An 8299-nucleotide genomic window follows, 5' to 3' on the forward strand; every position below is an offset into this window, starting at 1 on the left:
TATGTGATGATCAGTGACCAAATTTTCAGTAAAACGTCTTAGAGGAAGAAAGATGAGGGCATGAGATGGACAAGAACAAAGCCTTAGATATATCCTAACATGAAGATTAAAAAAAAAAAAAGCATCATTGGCAAGAAATGCAGTATATATTTACACGCACACAATGCCAGATAATGCTGTCGTTTTCTTTCAAAGATTTTACCAACCTTAACTTGGTGCATGTATTTGTTATAAAACGAACTCCATATCATCCTAATGAATACCAAGATTATGGTTTCATATTAAATATACATGTTATCACAGTCTGTGTTTGTGAAATTCAGGCACGGAATTTTCACTTAGATGCATTATAATCTGGAACAAATAGAATTCTGTATTTACAATATCCCTAACTCTTGATTCAGTTGATTAGTTTCTGAAATGGAAAATTTTTGTGCAGCTGAATGTATCTGAAGCAAAAAAAATCCTTATGACATCATAATTATTTTTGTCAGAAACAACACATTGCTGGCTGCAAAAGCCAAGGAGTTTATGATATTTTTTATTCCTGAAAGGAATAAAATATCTATGTTAAACAAATTTTGTCTCCAAGGTCTTTTATTTTTTATTTGAAGTAGCAAAGTACAAAAGATTGGGGCTTTTAGCAGTTATATAATGATTCATCATATTAATGGTTCCACCTCTTCCAAGCATCTATTCTAAATGTTTTTCTTCCTCATATGATCATGACGATTCTGTATTATCTCCAGACACTCATACTTCATGCTATATTATTGCTGACATTACTGAGGCAGTCGCATAATAAATGCTACCTTGCAATTTCCATTTTTCTGGAGTTGTAGATCCTTAATGGTAGGTATTCTTTGTTCCAGACAAAAAGGATTCTCTTAACAATGTCTTTAAAAAGTTAAAAGCAACTAAATGTGGCCAAAATTACTTAAGGGAGAAACCCAAGCACTAGTGAAAATTGGTACTTGAAGACAAGTGAACTTAATTTCACTTAACAAATAAAGCTGAAAAAATTATAATTGGAAATTTCAGAAGTGATTATTTCACAAACATGATTCTTATAACCAGTTGTAAAGGCTAAGTGCAAACACAAACAAGGAATTGATTATTACATCCGCTAAATAGTCTGTAATAACCAAAAAAATTTTAAAAACCCAGCAATAAAGGTAACATGACTTTTAAAATGTCTGATACACTGTATGAATAGCTTTCATTTCATACAAGAAATGCAAGTGGCACATGCAGCAACACCATTATAAACTGACTAAACAAAAGAGAAATGAATGCAATATATCAAGTGTTGCCATGTACTGAAATAAATTGGTAGTGAAATCTGTGAAAAGGCCCTAAGGCATCCATCTCTGTGAGAATCTCAGCCAAAAGTTTGGAGGAACACTCAATTCAGTTCCTCTTTATATATCAAACACAAATTGCTTGTCATCATTGCCTTTTACAGATGATTACCATCCATCATTTCTTATTTGTCATTTACACCAACTCCTTATTTCCTATGATACTGTATATCTGATGCTTAAATTTTCAGTCGATACCCCTATGTTCACCTCTATGTCATCTGTAAGATTTTGGTAAGTGTCCTTTACTCTGATCAAAAAACTAATTAATTAATTATTTTATTTTTTCCATTACAAGTTTTTAAAATAACTGGCCTTCCCTACTCTTACTAAATAAAATGTCAAGTAATCTTTGCTAGGGCTGTAGAACACACTGTGAAAATACTTTCTTAAAACAAGCACCGTGTATAACGCTTTTCTGAATCACGTTTTTGGAAGATAATATTCTTCTCACAGTGTATTTTGTGGGGGAATTTTCTTCCAATTCAAGACTACCTACTTGAGATGTAATATTTAAAATATTTTGACTTGAAATATTAGTATTATTTTGTATATTTTTTAGTAAGCATTGGAATATATTACTCTGATTGTCAGTTACAATATTGCAACCTGGGACAGAGCTTTATTCTTCTAGAAAGAGAGAATTAAATTTTCAGAAAACATGTTAAAATAGAAGTCTTCCTTCAGAAGGCTTCAAACAGAGCTTGTGTACAAGGCTTCAGTTTAAGGAATGTTTGATCATCTGCCTACTAAAATAATTTGAGACAGACTTCTTTGAAAGACTGAAGTCTTGATGAGTAATATATAAACAACTGAAGGTTTTAAAAAATAATTTCCTGAAACTGAAAACAAACAAACAAAAGCAAAGCCAAAAATCCCCCACTCAAACCAAACCAACCAACCAAAAAAAAAAAAAAAAAAAAAAAAAAAAAAAACCCATAAATGCAAAACAAAGTATGATTGAGAAGGAAAAACCCAAAGAAAATTCTATCCAGGGTGAATTTTTAATGAGAATATATATACTAAACAATCAAATTTATTAGAACAACTTGCTTAATAGAGGCAAGGAGATATCAAGGACATATTAAAGCTACTTTACAAAGTTGTTTACCATTCTGCACATAAAAGTTCAGAGGATCAATTCAAACAACGGAAAGAACAGAAGAGGGATCCTTGGACAATTAGGAGTCTGAAGAGAATTCATCTTATGTAGAATGAAAGAGCTTGGATGTTTTATCCTGTCAAAATGAATATTAAGAGGAAAGATGATCTCTAAAACACACAATGGAAAATGGCACAGAAAGAGAACAACTAGCTAGTTGTTATAAAGACAATTTGGGCTCAAAACCTAATGCATATAGAATAGAATTAAGTATATTAAGGCTATAAATTAGCAAAAAATTTTAAGCATCTGGACAGGGAGGTACAGGAGCAGACTTGCAATCAGACTAGCAGAGGAAAGTCACTGAACATTTTCAAAACATTTGAAAAGCCATGACTCTTACCACCCTGCAAAACAGGTTAACCCTGTTATTAAATAAAAAAAAAAAAAAAACTATGAAATCTGGCTTTTTGCAACACCAGTCAACTTAATGACCTAGAACATCTTTTCTAACTCTACATTCCCTTTAATTAACTAGGGTATGTAGTGATGATGCACTCATATGGATTTAATGGCCACCTAAACATTCATGGTGGAAAAAAATTATAACAAGTCACAACCTCTCATGTATCAAGCATTTAACTGGGGCCAGTGAAATGTATTTTCCACAATATACAGAATAACTAAAGATAACTGTTTATCCTAAATCTATATAATGTTCCTGTCAGGAAACAACTATATCTTTTAGAAATGTTTACATTGTTATTTCCATTTAAAAATGGCATTAAGTTTTTACTCATATAGTATACATATCGAACACCGATAACCAAATTTATTAGCTGAAAAGGTTATGCCAGCCACATGTACTTTTGATTTAAAGAAAGAACATATTTTATTCTTGGTATATTTGGGAATGTGGATTACAGACTTAATTGATCTCATATTTTTACAAATCTCTGGAAATAATTTAACTTAATTTTAAAACTATTGCAAATCTGAGCTATAGAAACATTTCCATAGATGCTGAACACACTATGAAAATGACACAGAGATGATGAAATTTTACTGAGTGGCAATCAACATTGAAGTACCCCAAGGATTGCAGCTGTTTTTTCTGTCTTTGCTTGTTTTTTTGGGGTTTTTTCTGGGTTTTTATTTGTGGGGTCTGGGTTTTTTTTCTGCTTTGTTTTTTAATTCTGGGTTTCAAGACCAACAAAACTTCCAGTTAGATATTAGGAGAAAAAATCATAATAAAAGTAGTTGAACACTGAAAAAAGTTTCCTACATAGACTGTGGAATATCCATCACTGGAAATACTGCAATTATCATTTTGTGTGGTTGATTATTATGACGATCTTAGAAGCTGGATCTGACTTTGATATTGTGCCTATGTTGAGCTGATAATTGGACTAGGTGACCTAGTAATATATTTTTTTTTCCATTGTCCATTTATGTGTAGATGGCACTTCCAGCCTTTTCCTTTGATCCTATGAGCTATATTTATTGGTCAGTTTCCTGGTTTAATCATTCATAGTTTTAGGAACAATTAATTAACAAGGCAAACTTACAACTTGCCTATAATAATATAATGCTCTACATCAAAATAAATTTAACTCCTACTGTCAGGTGAACAATCCATGTATGTATTGTTCAGATAATTGTAATTACCTACATCAGGTAGGAAATTAACATCAACTATTCCAGCTTCCAGAGTCTCTTAGCTGCAGTCTTTAATATGAATCAAGGATTGACCAAAGATTCTGGATAGTTTAAAAAGAGGTCTACTGTATTTATTGAGTATCTCAACTATAAGGAGAAGTTAAGGGAACCAGAGTTTATCACTATGTGTATGAGGAAAAGGAAATATATTTTATTCAAATATACTATAAATAAGAATAGCTTTCCTTAATATTTGAGGTATTTAATTGTTTGACTTATTTCATGTTGCAGTTTTTGTATTCTATTGTTTGAATTGGTGTGAAACAATATAATATAGCTCACTACTGTATAGTGTTTTACAGTAGAAAGGCAGGTTTTTCTGAAAAAAAACCCAACAACCAAAACAAACAAAAGAGAAATCGATCCCAAATCTAACAAAACTAAAACAAACCAAAACTAAAATATTATAACAAAATTAGATATATCATTAAGCTTTAGTTTATCCTGAACTCTAGAAGGGTAGAGCACATATCTTCACAACTGTCATGTTTTTTTACCTATGTAGCCCATTTAGTCCTCTAGCACTTCTTAAATTCAAATACATTGTTCTCTGTTAAAAGCTGTAGAAAATGTGATATAGAATAAAGCCTAAAATAAGCTATTTTTAGACTTGAGATATATTTTAGGAAGTGTGGCTCATTTCTTTGTTCACGACTCATTTCTGAATCTGTTTCGAGTGTTGATACAAAATTCATTGACATTAATTTTTACATAGTCTTCCTGATCACAAGAATTCTAATGCAGATGGCATTAGAATTGTACAAGAATTCTTATTTGGCTTATAATTGCTTCTTTTTAAGGATATAAAATCAATTTAAAAACTTGACTTGGCAAATCCTTTTTGTTAAAGGAAGGTGACAGTTTCTTTCTGTAACTGTGACAGACATCTTACCTGATCAACTGAAACAAGATCTTATTTTAAAACTGAATCTCAGATCTCTTTAGAACTTGTTCTATACATTCTATTCACCTTGCTATGAATGACTTTAAAAAGAACTTGCTACTTATTTCTTTCAAATAAAGACACATTTCATCTTCCTTAGAGTTGCAACTTTCTCAGTTTTCTTCTTGCTCTATATATTTTTCTGAGTTTCAGTGCAATTTCTTCTTATTTCCCTCCCTTTCTTTCTCTTGCAGATCAACTTACTTCTTATTTATCTAGTCTGACTTCAAAGACTGTGTTTCCTCTTACATCTCTTCCTTGACCTAGAAATTTGAGGGATAAAAGATACATTTTTCTGAAGAAAATAAAAGGAATTTGTTATGCATATGTTGTAAAACTGTTTTAAGGGTGTGTTCAAAGTAGAATTCTGTGGTTTGTTTACATGATAGCTTGAAAGAGGAGAAAAGTCAAATGATGTAGTAAATAATAACTTAGAAAAGAAACAAATTGTATCTAGATAACATATGGAAGAAATAACACTAAATATATATTGTGCTCATTAAATGCCACTGATTTGACCTCCTCATGAGTTAGTTAGGGTGTGCTAGATAGCTAGAGGCAGCCAACTGAGTGTATTTCCAAGGCTCAGAAATTTCTGTATATCTACTTTCAGCTATTTTCTCTGAGTTCATCTAACTCTTAAAGCTGTCAAAGACCAGACAAGTCTTATTTAATACTTGAGTTTTGATTAAAATGACATATAACTAATCAGGGAGGAATGTCAATCTATAACAGCAGTACTAGTGATTTTTACAGCCATGGTAGATTATTCTGTTCACTTGCTGTTTTTCTCCCAGAAACAGAGGTTTTTCAAAGAATATATCACATAATAGTATGCTAAAGATGGTTGCTCCCTAAAATAATATTTCTGTTTGGATTTTTATAATTAATGTAACATTTAGGTTAAAAAAAGAGTGTTTGTGCAGCTATGGATAGACTTTAGAGTCTGAGCATTCTATATGCTGCTGGCTTTGAGAGTAACAGACTTTCTAAAATAGACAATATTGAGACTTCAGTTGGTTTGTTCTCAACTGGGCCCACTAGAAACTTGTATTCTTGTTGGATGACTCTGCAAATGGTTCAACTCATTATTGCTTGCAGTTCATTTAATAGTCTGTACATAAGCACATAATAAAATAGAAGTAATGGGATACACGTAATATGTAGTGAACTGCTTAATATATACTCAGAATTTCTCCTCCAAAAGGCAGCATGAAATAAAAGTGGAAATAATCATGTATTAAAATACATCAAAATCTTGCTACTGAAGCCATCTAAATCACAAGTCAAAAATGGACTAAATCTGTATGTTGTATGTATGTATGTAAGATGTGGATTTATGGTGTTGAAAAAAGTACTACATTTTTTTGGCAAAAACAAATAGGTGAAAAACTTCACAGTAGAATTAAATTAACTGATTAGTAAATACATATGTCTCCATAGAGTTATTGTGGCATTCTATTCTATTCCATTCCATTCCATTCCATTCCATTCCATTCCATTCCATTCCATTCACAGAGAACAGCTTTTTAAAATAGTGTCTTTGCTGTGAATAAAACATGTCATGCTAAATAAAACAAATTACAAAAGCAGACAAATGTACAAAAACATATTTAACACTTAAGTTTATCTAGGACCTCATTCAAAGAACATTTATCACATGAAAAACTAAGCTGGTGAAGAAGAACCTTCAAGAAACATGGGTATGACTCTTTTCCATAAGACTGGTATCAGTAAAAATGCTTTGCACTTTCTTTAAACCTATGAAGAAAATAATAATGCCAGGACCTTAAGAGAATGGAGAAATGAAAAACTAGGATAAGTACATATTTAAAAGGTTTTCGACATGGATATTTTACTATTTTTTTTTCTCATTCTTTTGCAAATGTTAACTTCTGTAATTTAGCATATTCCTCTTCACAAACAGAAAATGGACATTCTGTTTTAAAGTCAGATTACAAATAAATATGACTTAAATCATAAGAGAAGATAGTAGAGTTTAATATTCAACAAAGAAAACATCAGTGTCTGTGAAGTTTGTGTCAATGAAGTTCCCTGAGGCTCCTACAATTAAGTGAAAAACTGAATGTCTGAGAACACTCTGCAAAAATGTATATTTAGTGTGCCTAAGACTTTATCCTTTTTGACCTGCATTGATCCCAGAAAACAAGATCTCATGTGCTTAAATGTTTTAAAAACTTGTTCAAAATTTGTGGTGAATGCATAAAGAGAAGTGTTTCAAGATTCTCAAGTGCTCATGTAGTGTTATTTATGCACTGCTATGTGCTACATAGACTTAACTAATCGTATTTAAATGTACTGTCAGAAAAAACACTTGTCATAATTTTCATTATTTGATCATTTGACCTAAAGAATCTCTCAAATATTTCTTTGATGACTCATCAAAGGGAGCCTGTTAGAGAATAACGGAACTGCATTTTCCTATTTCTTCACTAATTGTAGAGTGCTTATAAATTCATTCATACAGCATGATCCTCTTTTTGGTTGATATTATCCTTCTCTGGCAGTATGTTGTAGAAATCCTGTCAGAAGGGAAAAAGCAGTTCTGTGTTAGATCTTGGAAAATGATAGCAGCTTAACTAGGAAGTAGGCTCCAGTACTGTCAAAACTTGGATGCCTATGGCCATCTCTTAAAGCAGGTATTAAAACATCCAGGTAATTTTGTCTAATTTAACTTTAAGTATCAACTATTTAAATATTTATGTTAGAATTATTCATGCTGCATCCCTTAAAAAGCCAATTTAAAAGATACAAATAAATGTTCAGGGAAAATATTCCCTTTTCTGTAAACTTCCTAATTAGTTAATACTCATATTCCAGATCCCATTGATATATTTTACTTGATATCTTTAGGATGAGGCATTTAAATTCTGGAAGTACTCATTCTTTCTATCATTTATAAAGAAGTCTAAAACCATGGACTCAGTCATAAGGTAACAGTGGAATTGGTAAGCTGTGTGAACTGATGTTTTGACTCACCCCAAAAGAGGCAAAGGTGGCCCAGATTCTTGTTCATAGATCCCTTGGAGTGGATTAGTGAATGATCAGCATTTGTAAATATAAATATAAATATAAATATAAATATAAATATAAATGGCTTATTTTAGAATAATTTGGTTGCAATGGATAGCAGATATGTAGCCATTGGGGTTA

The 8299-nt window shown here is 31.5% G+C and overlaps 1 long non-coding RNA gene across 1 annotated transcript; it reads right to left on the reverse strand.

Moving 5' to 3' along the window:
- Window positions 1–2438: 2438 nt before the first annotated feature.
- Window positions 2439–7644, reverse strand: LOC128781710 (uncharacterized). The gene is made up of 3 exons (XR_008428472.1): window positions 7612–7644; window positions 5330–5388; window positions 2439–2599 (listed from the first exon to the last, which is right to left on the reverse strand). It is a non-coding gene; the product is annotated as an uncharacterized LOC128781710 (long non-coding RNA).
- Window positions 7645–8299: the final 655 nt, after the last annotated feature.

The sequence above is a fragment of the Vidua chalybeata genome, chromosome 2, assembly GCF_026979565.1.
Source record: "Vidua chalybeata isolate OUT-0048 chromosome 2, bVidCha1 merged haplotype, whole genome shotgun sequence".
Classification (NCBI taxonomy): Eukaryota; Metazoa; Chordata; class Aves; order Passeriformes; family Viduidae; genus Vidua; species Vidua chalybeata.